The sequence below is a fragment of the Papio anubis genome, chromosome 3 (genome assembly GCF_008728515.1).
Source record: "Papio anubis isolate 15944 chromosome 3, Panubis1.0, whole genome shotgun sequence".
Lineage (NCBI taxonomy): Eukaryota > Metazoa > Chordata > Mammalia > Primates > Cercopithecidae > Papio > Papio anubis.
In genome coordinates this window covers 73,138,136-73,152,815 of record NC_044978.1, presented here as the reverse complement: position 1 = coordinate 73,152,815, position 14,680 = coordinate 73,138,136, and the positions used below count along the sequence as shown (strand labels likewise).

Genomic DNA, 14,680 nt, shown 5'->3' with positions numbered 1-14,680 from the left:
GGGATTATAATTTGAGATGAGATTTTGGTGGGGAACAGAGTCAAGCTATATTATTCGGTCCCTGGTCCCTCCCAAATCTCACAGCATTCTCACATTTCAAAACCAATCATGCCTTCACGACAATCCCCAAGGTCTTACTTATTCCAGTATTAACTCAAAAGTCAAAGTCTAAAGTTTCATCTGAGACAAGGCAAGTCCCTTCTGCCTATGAGCCTATTAAATAAAAAGCAAGTTAGTTACTTCAAAGATACAACAGGCATTGAGTACATGGTCTGTTTCAAATGGGAGAAATTGGCCAAAACAAAGGGGTTACTGGTCCCATGCAAGTCTAAAACCTAACACGGCACACATTAAATCTTAAAGCTTCAAAATAATCTCCTTTGACTCCGAGTCTCACATCCAGGGCATGTTGATCACCCCAAGGCCTTGGGCAGCTCCATCCCTGTAGGTCTGCAGGGTACAACCCCTGTGGCTGCTTTCATGGGCTCAGGTTGAATACCTGTGGCTTTTCCAAGCACACGTGCAAGCTGTTGGTGGATCAACAACTCTGGGGTCTGGAGGGTGGTGGCCCTCTTCTCACAGCTCCACTAGGCAGTGCCCCCATGGGGACTCTGGGGGGGGGGTGCCCATATCCACATTTTCCTACCTCACTGCCTAAGAAAGGGTTCTCCATGATGGCCCTGCCCCTGCAGCAGACTTTTGTCTGCACATCTAAGCATTTCCATACATTCTCTGAAATCTAGATGCAGGCTTCCAAAGCACAACCTTTGTCATCTGCACACCCACAGGCTCAACACCACATGTAAGCTGCCAAGCCATGGGGCTTGCAGCCTCTGAAGCAGGAGCATGAGTTGTATGTTGACCCCTTTTAGCCATGGTTAGAGTTGAAGCACCTGGTACACAGGGCATGGAGTCCCAAGGCTGCACAGAGCAGTGGGGTTCTGGGTCTGACCCACAAAACCATGTTTCCCTCCTATGCTTCCAGGACTGTGATACGAGGGGCTGCTGTGAGATTTCTGACTTACCCTGGAGACATTTTCTCCTTTGTCTTGACTATTAACATTTGAATCCTTGTTACTTATGCAAATTTCTGCAGCTGGCTTGAATTCTCCCCAGAAAATTGGTTTTTCTTTCTACCACTTGGTCAGTCTGCAAATTTTCTAAACCTTTATGCTCTGCTTCCCTATTAAACATCAGTTCCAATTTCAAACCATCTTTCTGTGAATGCATATAACTGAATGCTTTCAGAATAAGCCAGGTCACCTCTTGAATATTTTGGTGCTTAGAAATTTCTTCCGCCAGATACCCTAAATCATCTCTCTCAAGTTCAAAGTTTCATGGATCTCTAGGGCAGGAGAAAAATGCTGTCAGTCTCTTTGCACAGCAAGAGTGACCTTTGCTCCAGTTCCCAATCAGTTCCCCACTTCTATCTGAGACCACTTTAGCCTGGACTTCATTCATACACTATCTGCATTTTGGTCAAAACTATTCAACAAGTCTCTAGGAAGTTCCAAACTTTCTCACATCTTGCTGTCTTCTTTCAAGCCCTCCAAACTCTTCCAACCTCTGCCTGTTACCAGTTTCAATGTTACCTCCATATTTTCAGGTTATCTTTATAGTAGTATCCCATTCCTGGTACCAATTTCCAGTATTAGTCTGTTTTCACACTGCTATAATGATACTACCTGAGCATGAGTAATTAAAAAAAAAAAAAAAAAAGACGTTTAATGGACTCACAGTTTCACATGGCTGGGAAAGCCTCAGGAAATTTATAATCATGGCAGAAAGCAAAGGGAAAGCAGGCACCTTCTTCCAAGGCAGCAAGAAAGAGTGAAGGAAGAACAGCCAAACATGTTTAAAACCATCAGCTCTCATGAGAACTCATCATCATGAGAACAGCATGGGGGGATCCATCTCCACGATTCAATCACTTCCCACCAAGTCCATCCCCTGACGCATGGAGATAACTATTTGAAATGAAATTTGGGTAGGGACACAGAGCAAACCGTATTAGAGCTGGAGGCCGTTATCTTATGTAAAACAAGTGAGACAGAAAAAATAAATATGGCATGTTCTCACTCATAAGTGGGAGCTAAATAATGTGTGCACAAGGATGTAGAGAGTGGAATGAGGGGCGATGGAGACTTAGAAAAGTAAGGGGGTGGGAAGGACATGGTAGATGAGAAAGTACTTAATAAGTACAACATACATCATTCGGGTGATGGATATCTTAAAAGCGCTGACTTCACCACTATGCAATCTGTGAATGCAGGAAAATTGAATGTGAATCCCATTAAATTTATACAAATTTAAAAATCAATTTACATGAATGAAAATGTAGAAAACATACACAAATGAATGTGATCTGGTAAAAATGTACAAATAAAAATCTCTGTGAGGTGTTTTGGGCTATTACAAAGTAATATGTAAGATTAGTTTTGGCTTTCTCTACCAGAATACATGAATAAAAGGAAATTGAACAAATTCTGCAAAGCATGAGGAATCAAATTTTGACCAAAGTTTTATTTAAATAGTCACATTCTCAGTATAATAACAGACAGAGATAGAAAAAAAATAAAGGTGAAGAAAAATATAAAACCAAGATACAGGATTTGTTGTTTTCAATTGTCTTCTTCAGATGGAAGTAAGGAAGAGCAGTCGAGGTTGGCCCAGGGTTTTCCTAGGTTAAATGAAGAGAATAGGAATAGGTCCTTTTCCATCAGATTTTATTAGAAACCCTAGGTCCTTCATTAATATTATTTGCTAAACATGGGGTCATTTGACAGACTGTTCTCTTTATCTATTTTCACTTGAACCTTTTTTTTTAAATAATTTTTTATATAGTGTGACATGAGTGAGTAAGTGTAAAACCAATGGGAACCAATATTAAGAGACTTGACATAGCCATTAATCTGGGGAGAACATTTTCTTATAGATGTGGCTTTTACGTCCCAGAGAAATAAACAGGCATTAATTAAATCAAGAGTGTAAGAAAGATATTGAATTCAAAGGGAATGGCATGCACAAAAACTTTCTGATAGGTAAATTTTTTTAAACAAAAATGAAGTTGAGGTGGGATGTTTTTGCATATCATGGAATCAGAAATTTTCAGAGCTACAGAAATCTTGAAGAGAATTTAATCCAACTTCCTAATCTTCCTAAATTGAAATACCGACAACCAGACAATTAAGAATTCTGTCTTAGATCACATAGGGAAAACAGAAATACAATAATAATTACATTTAGGTTTCCTGATTTCAAGTTTAATATCTTTATAATCTCAACACAGTGAAGATCAGCAGGTGACTTATGTTTTGTTCATCTGTGTAGGGCTGATTTCTTACGTTATTTTTCTTTTTAAATTCTGAAATTAAGTATTTTTATTAAGTATGATCTTATTGTGTTAAAAAGGAAATTTTAATGCAATATTTATTTTGTAGAAATACCTACTTTTCATTAAACATTAATTACTGGATGAAAATGATCACCTCTTCTTCCAGCTTCTAAACCATAAGGTTTGTTTGTGCTACACAGCTGTAGAAATTTAAATAACTGGCATGTGGAGACAGGGTGAAGTTTAGCCTTTTCAAGCAGGTTTTTTTTTTTTTTTTTTTTTTTCTCTTAGCACTGACATATTGTCTCATCAACACATCTAGGAGCTTCTATTTTTGAAATGCTTCACTTATCACTTGTGGAGTGTTGAAATGGAACCTATTTTTTCCCCAAAGAGAACATTCTTTAGCAAAGACAGATTGTCTCATCTGCATTAAGAAACTGTCCCTCATGAAATACCCTATTGAGACAAGCTCATGTTTTCTGCCTGCAAAAGTTGATTTTTAAAAAATCAGAACTTTTTCTTAATCCTTGAATGATAATTTGTGTTAGAAGCAAATAATTTAACTCTTTGGATTTACATTTCTTACAAAGCCTAATTTTTTACAACATCATACTTCACAAAAAGATGACTTAAGAGAGATGGGAAATGTACAAGCAAACTGATGATTGAGATTGCAGCTAAAACTTTTCTTGGGTAGTTAGTGTCCCCACCACCCCCAGGCCAAAAGTAAATTCATTAGAGGTTTTGCACCACATAAAGGAATTATGTTAAAGTTGAGGGAGGTACAAATGCCAAGACTTTGGATGAACTCTAGCAACAGATGAACTTTAGCAAGGGCGTTGCCTTCTCTTGGCATGGAAATGGCCTGAAGTAAAGCACAGCTGCTAGTCAGGAGCAAGCTCAGGCTCTGACAGCAGAATCCAGGCTCAAATCTTCAGATGAACTTCCTCCTGCCTGGTCAATTGTACCAGTCACTCTACCACTAAAATTCTCAGTGTATGTGTGTGTTTATGTATAAAATGAGAAGAATAATTGCAAATAACATGGTGATTTTGTGAGCATTGAATGTGCTTCGGGATATAATATGCTTAGCATATACTGCTTAGAAAGAAGTAAAATGTTCATATGTCTTGTTAAAACATAAACTTTTTATCAAGTATAATGTTCATTCAGAAAGGTGCTGAAGTTATAATTTAAAAGCTCAATGTATTTTGACCAAATCACTTCTGTATAATCAGTCATGTAACCAACATTCAGATGAAAACATCAAACATTCCCAGAAATCCCTAATCCTCCCTTCTACCCTTTTTGAGTCATTACCTGTGCAAGGGTAAATGCTATCCTTATGTGTATCTATGAACTTATTTTGACTGTGTTTGTTTATATAGATGAAATCATGCAATATGTACTCTTCCATGTCTTACCTTTTTTATTCAATATTTCTGATAGGTACTCTAGAAATAATTTGTAGTTAATTAGATGGGAGATGGGGTTAGCAAATAAATAAATGTGGTTGTTTCTTTGTCAATAGTGGGGGACATAAAATTCTTCCATTTTCTCCTTACCACATGCAGATAAAACAGCAATATCTACCAAAATTTATAAATGTAAGCACGTAATTTTACATAGCAACTAAATTATTTCTAAAAAGAAAAAAATACGTAATGATAAAATCCAGCCACCTAAGAGAATGAACAAAGCAACTTTAGTTAAAGCATCAAATGTGGGCCTCACATTTAAAATTATGCCTAAACAATTAACTAAAAATATAAATGTTACAAATCCTGTTAGTGTGAATATAGCAACTTGAGAAATAACAATTAGAAGGTAGAGAAAGAAAGGAATGCTAGTGGAATATTTCATGTTTCTTATTCATTAATGAATACTAATCATATGAATTTGTTAAAGCAAATGAAAAAGTTTTTACTATTTTGTATAAAATCAAAATAAGTAATTAGACAACTTAAAATAACAATATGAATATTTAACATTAGGAAGTAGGTAGGGAAGGTACTTCTATCAACATATTTATATTTTCTGTTTATAAGTATTTAAAAGATTTATTTCTCCCTTTCTGATTTCAGTTTCATGTAAGTTTTTCATAACTTCTTTACTTTCTTTGCTTATTTCATACTACATATTTCAGCATTTTTATAGTAACTTTTATAGTTAATTATTATATTAAAACAGATCAATTTTTACAATTTGTGGTATCATACTGTTTCTTGCAGCTCACTATTCTCAACTTTTATTTTTACTCAAATGTGTAATGAGTATTTTGTTTTGAGAGTTTTAGAATAATAAGCAACATTAGATGTAATGGAGAGTCATATTTAAGAAGATAACTCTGGATTGAGACACTATGTTCACATTCTGGCTTGATTATTTATTAGCTCCATGGCTGAGGGCAAGTTACTTAAAGTTTCTCTCTACTTTGATATTTTTTCTTTTCATTGCCAAATGGGGCTAATTACATCAGAGTATCTCAAGCTATATTTTATATTTCTTAAATGTTGTCTGTATGTCCTTTGAGATATATAAATGTTTCCAGATTTGAGTTTAGGTCTATTTTAGTTGCTTGTGTGTGTTTTATTCACTGTACTCCTTTTGTAATGGGATGGTATAGCTTTTAATTTTAAAAATATATGGCTATCAATGATGATTTAAGTATAGATATAAGCAATGATGTAGACATACATAAATGTATAGATATATATTCCAATGTAGTCAATACGTTTTTTATAGATATTTATTCTTGTTTTTCCTTTACTTGTTTTTATTTCATGAAGCCATTTTCTGTCTTAGTCATCCCTTATTTATATTTTTGGGCACCCCAATCTAATGTATTTTAAAATTGTCTTTAGCTTAGTAATCTGAATAGAAATTATGTGGTGATCATTTATTTATTTACAGTATTGACTTTCTTATTAACACTAGATTTTTTCATTAGATAAGACAATTTATAAATTTACTTTTAATGAAAGAAGTTGCCATTGCTGTTATTTCTCTCTGAAAGAGTTGCATAGTTGCTGCCTCTAAATATCCAATGCAGACTAGGTGTTGTAATGCCAGTTAGTGTTTTTGACCCTGTATGATATTGGAGTATTATGCATTCAGTTAAGGAGCTAGTACTCAGTACTAGTTTATGTGTGGCCAGATTCTTCCTTTTTCTTATTTCCATCTCGTTTTTCATTTCAGATCATCATTTCAATCTAGCAGTGCCCCCAGCCTCCTCCAGTTCCCACTTCCCCCATCTTTTTTTCATCAACATAAATTCTTCAATAATTCTCTTGCTTTTTTTTTTTTTTTTTTTTTGAGACAGAGTTTTGCTCTTGCTGCTCTTGTTGCCCAGGCTTGAGTGCAATGCCCTGATCTCGGCTCACCGCAACTTCCTCCTCCGGGTTCAAATGATTCCCCGACCTTAGCCTCCTGAGTAGCTGGCGTTACAGGCATGTGCCACCACATCCAGCTAATTATTTTTATTTTTAGTAGAGACGGAGTTTCTCCATGTTGGTCAGGCTGGTCTCAAACTCCTGACCTCAGGTGATCAGCCCACCTCGGCCTCCCAAAGTGCTGGGATTACATGCGTGAGCCACCACCGCACCTTACCAATTCTCCTACTCTTCTAATCTCGCTTTGAATTCTGCTTCACATAAGACCAGGACTAACCCACTGGACAGCCCTTCTAAGGCAAGGCCAAGTTACTACACTTCACACTTTCTAAAGAATAATAGTGATTGTCACCCTTCTTTGGCTTTGGATGCAAGATACATTATTGCACTTGAGACTAACAGCTTGATGCACTTCACAGATTATGTAAAAGGACTCCATTTTTGAGTGGAAATAAAAGGAATAGATGGCTTTCTGGAAAGTCCTGGCTGTCATGTAGATGCTTACAAATATAACTTAACTACTACACAGATCTTGTGGTGCTAGATGAATCTGTGGTAGATAAGGTGGTCTTTGTTTCTTTGTTTTTGTTTTTTTTTGCTTTAGAGATATGGTCTCACTATGTCGCCAAAGCTAGAGTGCAGGGACTATTCACAGGTGCAATCATCACAGCACAGTACAGCCTCAAACTCCTAGTCTCAAAGAATCCTCCCACCTCAGCCTCCCAAATAGCTGGGACCATAAGCACATGCTGCTGCACCTACTCAAGACTGTCTTTCCCCTCAAATGACACTTGTAACCTCATAGAAGATACTTTATGATCAACTGTTAGAGGAGAAAAAAGTAAACCAAGTCTGATTCATGCATCATGTATTCATGTGTTCATGTATATGGATCAATTCATTGTGTTTGTACAAGCTGAAAACCAACTTCTGGTACACTAAACGTTCACACATTTGTGCCCTGAGAGGAATGCTGTCAGGGTAAATCCCCCCAGTGTGCAGCAATGGCCATTCCTCAGTGCTAGATATGTCAGGAGGAGAGACAGTGTAGAGCCGTGCTATAATACTATCCCTCAAAATAATCAACTGGAACATATGTGACAATTTGATTATGTCAAACACCATCCACCTAAAACATATTTTAAATAGTCTTTACTGGAACTCAAGCATATTGCAATGTGGATTTGTTTTTCTGGCTCACAGTGTCTTTACTAGCATGGCTATTGAAATGCCCACAGTCTCTGATTTACTGACATACAATTGCACATGACATTGTCTCTGACCAAGTGATTCACTGTGTGGCCAAAAAGATGTGAAAATTGGCACGTGACAATGGAAAGTACTGGTTATACCACATACTGAACTATCCAAAATCTGCTAATCTTGCAGTCCAGGAAACTAACCCCATAATACCTCATATAAAGTGTCAATTTGGAGAGAAATCCTGTGGAATTGGTGCACTGTTAGCATTAAGTGTGTATTATAGACAAATGATGTTTTGTGCTCAAAGGGAAAAACACATGTATCCAGAAATCATGGGTGAGTGAACACTGCAGTGGGCCACTCATCATCACTCGCAATGTTTGTGCTTTCTGATTTTAAAACTCAAAGTTCTATCAGTCCAGAGATCTTCATTCCAGTGAGGGACGATTCCACCCAAGTTACAGTAGGCATTTCACTAAATTTAAGCTCCTCTGCTGCTAGGTTATTTTGTCATCCTCATGTCAGAAAGGCAGCAAGGAAAGAGGAACTATGTTGCTCATATTGTAATTAACCTTGTTCATCATGAAGATGAATGAGGTCAATTGGTTTGTGTGTTAGGGCCAATCATAGTATGCCATGGCCCGTTTCAGCCCTAAATAGGAAATTACAACAACCATGGCCTAAATAAAATTATGAAAACCAGTATATTATGCAACAAAGTAAGCCACTTAGACAAGAAGTGCTGGTTGAGGGCAAGGGAAATCTAAAATGGGTAATAGAGGGAGGAAAAAATAAATATAGCCTTGGCACCAACTATAACAGCAGGGCTTTTGTGCATCTCATTAACCTCTCCTTTTATATTTTTCCACTGAATTATGATGAATCACCACCTTGAAAAAAAAAATAACAAAGTTTGGTTGGAATACACTTAATGTAAAGTATAATGGGATGTCACAAGTGCAAGGGATTCCTGAAGCAGATATATGAAATTCTCAACCCAGGTCACTTCATCTCTCCTGTACTGCTGCTCTGCTTCTAATTACGAGCACCTGTGACTCTCCTGAGGCCTGTCCTCAGGCTGCTTTTTCCCCATGCATAAACTGTTGGAGCTTCCTAGGAGTTTACATCTTCCAGGTGTGGCCTTCACTAGATGACTGGTTACTATAACAGTATAAAAGCTTATTTCCTTGAGTATGAAAAAAAAAATGGATCTTAATTTACATTCCAGACTTCCCCTGCAAAGTCAGGCTGAAGCTATACTCCATGGAACTTTCATTAAAATCACCCCCATGCTGGGCTTTGTCCCCTTGCCTGTCCTGCTTTCTTCACAACCTTACTGGTTTCCTACTTGCACATAAATTCTTCTCAAGATGTGTCTCCAGTAAGTGCACCCTAAGATTACTTCTTACAATGTGCACAGTTATGGAGATACAATTTCGAACAAGATAGACATGATCCTTCTTCTACTAGAGCTCATTTCATAATAGATCTTAGCAGCTAATTATGGATTTTAGTAATTTTAATGCAGGTCAGAAACAGCCAATTGCAGTGACTAATCACTGGGGCATTTTTAGATTAAATGATCAAAATCTGACAGTCTCATCTCTGTCTATTCCTCTGCCACCAAGGTGCAGACTGTTGCTTTATTCACTTCTAGCACAAAGCAGTGAGTGTGAACTTGGAGCACCAAGAAGTGCAGAGTTCCTTTTAAATAACTATTCTTTCATTCTTAGTGGAATGCACGTAGTAATTCTCTGAACATAAATTATAATTACTCCCTACCCAGAAACACTTCACGATCTCTCACCTAAGACCACTGGAGGCAGACTCTTATAATTTAGAAATTGTAGCCACATACAAGGAATATAACATATCAAATTAACTTTTCATATCAAATTAACATAAATTTGATATGACAACAAGTAATCGCCAATCCAGTAAAAAAACTTTAAACAATGACAGAAAAGTGACATTGCTTATCAACATGACAAAATGAAAAGACCAAGGAAACTCTATTACAACAAAATACCCTAGCAGGGTGGGAAAACATACAGCAGGAAAAAAAAAAAAAAAACAATTTGAAAAAGAAAACATAGCTATATCAATATAAAGTACTTATACCATTTTATTAGAAACAATAGAGGAATTACTGTGCTGTGCCACAAGAATGATTAAGCAAGCAATCAAGAAGATATTATATAAATAAACTTGTAAGTCTGAAGAAACAGTCACAAAATGTATAAAGTGGAAAGGTAATTATATAGTTAATCACGGTATAGTTTCTTACCCAAAAAAGAATATAAAACAAACTAGATTTTACAACACACACAAACATACACACACAAATACACGCAGACACATACAAATATAATTATTTCATTATAAAATATGAAAACAAAACTTTCAATTATTTGAATGAAAATGTATAAAAACTATATTCTTAATTTAAGGATATCAAATAAATTTTTAAGCAACACACCAACAGCAAATCTACATAGACAAAACATTTAAGTTTAATATTGTTTAAAATTACACATAGTAATCTGTACATCAGAAACAAATAGAACAGATGAAAATGTAGCTATAGATGGGGCGCTATAAGGGACTTGTCCCTGGGTATCCCTAAGGGATTGGTTGTAGGACTCCCACAGATACCAAAACTCATGGATGCTCAAGTCCCTGACATAAAATGACATCATATTTGCATGAAACTTACACACATTCTCCCGTATATTTTAAATCATCTCTAGATCATTTATGATACTTAATACAATGGAAATGTTATGAAAATAGTTGTATTTTTTGTAGAACGATAAAAAGAAAAAAGAAGTCTGTGCATGTTCAGTACAGACGAAACTATCCATTAAAAAAATATTTTCTGGTCATCGGGAATGCCTGAGTCCTGTACTCTCGCTCTCCTCCCTGAGAAGCATGAGTTTCACCACTCGCTCTACCTTCTCCACCAACTACTGGTCCCTGAACTCTGTCTAGGCGCCCAGCAAGGTGCCAGTCAGCAGTGGGGCCAGCATCTACGCAGGTCCTGGGGGCTCTGGTTCCCAGATCTTTGTATCCCGCTGCACCAGCTTCCAGGGTGGCATGGGACCCCGGGGCCTGGCAGTGGGGATGGCCGTGGGTCTGGCAGGAGTGGGAGGCATCCAGAACGAGAAGGGGACCATGCAAAGCCTGAAGGATTGCGTGGCCTCCTACCTGGACAGAGGGAGGAGCGTGGAGACTACGAACCGGAAGCTGGAGAGCAAAATACAGGAGCACCAGGAGAAGAAGGGACCCCAAGTCAGAGACTGGAACCATTACGTCAAGACCATCGAAGACCTGAGGGCTCAGATCTTCACAAATACCGCGGACACTCCCCACATCATTTTGCAGATCGACAATGCCCGTCTTCCTGCTGATGACTTTAGAGCCAAGTATGAGACAGAGCTGGCCATGCACCAGTCTGTGGAGAGCGACATACATGGGCTCCGCAAGGTCACTGATGACACAAATGTCACTCAGCTCAAGCTGGAGACAGAGATCAAGGCTCTCAGGGAGGCGGTGATCTTCATGAAGAAGAACCATGAAGGGGAAGTAAAACACCTACAAGCCCAGATTGCCAGCTCTGGGTTGACTGTGGAGGTAGATGCCCCCAAATCTCAGGAGCTCGCCAAGATCATGGCAGACATTGGGGCCCAATGTGATGAGCTGGCTTGGGAGAACCGAGAGGAGCTGGACAAGCACTAGATTGAGGAGAGCACCACAGTGGTCACCACGCAGTCCATTGAGGTTGGAGCTGCTAAGATGATGCTCATGGATCTGAGACATACAGTCCAGTCCTTGGAGATCGACCTGGACTCCATGAGAAATCTGAAGGCCAGCTTGGAGAACAGCCTTAGGGAGCTGGAGGCCTGCTACACCCTGCAGATGGAGCTGCTCAACGGGATCCTGCTGCACCTGGGAGTCAGAGCTGGCACAGACCCAGGTGAAAGGACAGCGCCAGGCCCAGGAGTAAGAGGCCCTGCTGAACATCAAGGCCAAGCTGGAGGCTGAGATCACCATCTATCCCTGCCCACTGGAAGATGGCGAGGAGTTCAATCTTGGTGATGCCCTGGACAGCAGCAACTCCATGCAAACAATCCAAAAGACAACCACCTGCCAGATAGTGAATGGTAAAGTAGTGTCTGAGACCAACGGCATCAAAGTTCTGAGACATTAAGCAAGCAGAAGCAGGGTACCCTTTGGGGAGCAGGAGGCCAGTAAAAAGTTCAGAGGAAAAAAAAAATTCTATCTGCTGTAGGTTGAATCTGGGAATGTAGAAGATAACTGTCACTGACGGAGAGGGCCGACTGTATTTCCAAAGCCTGTGCAAGTAGCACAAAGAAACTCATTAGATCACTAAGAGCTTAAAAAAACATATAACAAACATGGGACTAATATGCTGAGACATTTAGCAGAAGAGAAAAAGAGAAGGCAAAATACAGTTCTTCTTCCTGGGAATTATGTGAAGAAATATGCAAATATACTCAATATATCATTATAACCATGAGACTGGCAAAAGTAAAAGTGTGAGCAAATTACACTTTGATAGTGATATGCAGAAATGAGAAACTCATATACTCACTGTAGACAATAACTGTGCACTATTAACAAATCTATAAGTTGTACCAAACTTATCACGTATGTACAAGAGGAAAAGACCTGTGCATATTTGCTTTACCCATTGTTTATAACAGTTACAACCTGAAAAAGAATCATATTCATTGCCAGGGGAAGAGAAAAATGATTAGTGTGTATGTCTATATTAAGAAATAACATGTATAGTCAGTCCCTAGGAAATTTCACAAAGATACATGTATAAGAATATACATAGTATTATTTTATATAGCAAAAATTTAGGCCCAATATATATGCTTTTAATAGAATGCTTTAAATTTATAATTGATGCATAAAAATTATGCATATTTGTGAGGTACAATGTGATGTTTCAATGCATGTATATATAGTGTAAAAATTAAATCAGGATAATTACTACATCTATTTTAAACATTTAACATTTCCTTGTTGTGACAACATTCAAATTCTTCTTTTCCAGCTATCTTCTTGAAATATACAATAAACTGTTATTTGCTATAGTCACCCTACTATATAACAGAACAAAAAATGTTACTCTTCCTGTCAAACAGTAGCTTTGTAGCCAATGACCAACGTCTTCCAATCCCCCTCTCCCCACTACACTCCCCAGCTTCTGGTAATCACTCCAATTTCACTACTTCTATGAAATTGACTTTCTGAGATTCCACATATGAATCAGATCATGCTGTATTTGTCTTTCTGTGCTTGGCTTATTCCACTTAGCATAACATCTTCTAAGTTCATCAATGTTGCTGCAAATGACAGGATTTTATTCTGTCTTATGATTGAATAGTATTCCATTATATATGTGTGTATTCCATTAAGTGTATACATACACACACACACACACGTATACACACATATATATACACACATATATACACACACATATATACATATACATATATATTACAAACACACATGCATAAACATATGTCACATTTTTTGATCCATTCATTGTTAGATGGGCATTTAGATTGACACTGTATGTTGGCTATTGTAAACAGCATTGCAATAAACATGAGCATTCAGATGTCTCTTTGGAATTGCAATTTTCTTTGCTTTGGATGTACACCCAGTAATGAAGTTGCTGAAAAATGTGGTAATTCCATTTTTAATTTTTTGAGGAACCTCCATACTATTTTCCCTAATGGCTGTACTAATTATTATTCCCACCAACAGTATATAAGAGTCTCCTTTTCTCTGCATCCTTGCCAGCATTTATTATTATTTTTTTTATTTTTGGTAATATCCCTTCTAACCTGGAGCAGGTAATGCTTCACTATGGTTTTAATTTACATTTCTATAATGATAGGGATGGTGAACATTTTTTCATATATTGAATATGTGTTTCAAATGTTGAACATTTCTGCTGGCCATTTGTATTTCTCCTTTTGAGAAATGTCTACTCAGGTCTTTTACTCATTTTTAATTTGAATTATGTATGGTTTTTTATACTGATTTGCTTGAGTTTCTTATGTAGTATAAATATTAACACTTTTTAAGATTCATAATTTGCATATACTTTCTCTCATTTTATAGGTTTTCTCTTCACTTTTTTGTTATTTTCTTTGCTGTACAGGAAAAAAAGAAACATTCAGGCCAATATTCCTGATGAACAAATCCTTAACAAAACACTAGCAAACCAAATTCAACAACACATTAAAAAGGTCATACACCATGATCACATGAGATTTATGCCACAGATGCAAGAATCATTCACCATATGCAAATCAATAAATATGATATATTAACAAAATTACTCACAAAAATTACATGACCATTTCAGTAGATGCTGAAAACACATTCAATACAATTTTAAATCTCTTCATGGTAAAAACGTTCAACGAACTGAATCTAGAAGAAACATACTTCCACACAATAAAGGCCATATATGATAAACCTACAACTAACAGCATAGCAAACAGGTAAAAGTTGAAATCTTATCTTCTGAGATCTGAAAGGAGACAAGGATGTCAACTTTTATTTAGCATAGTACTAGAAGTTCTAGCCAGAGCAATAATAGGCAAGACAAAAAAAATAAAGGACACCGAAATTGGAAAAGAGGGAATCAAATTGTTCTTGTTTGCCAACAACATGATGATATATAGAGAAACTCTTA

The 14,680-nt window shown here is 37.2% G+C and overlaps 1 pseudogene; it reads left to right on the top strand.

The window, feature by feature from the left end:
- The first annotated feature begins 10,414 nt into the window (after nt 1–10,414).
- On the top strand, nt 10,415–12,903 carry LOC101014154 (annotated as a pseudogene).
- Nucleotides 12,904–14,680: the final 1,777 nt, after the last annotated feature.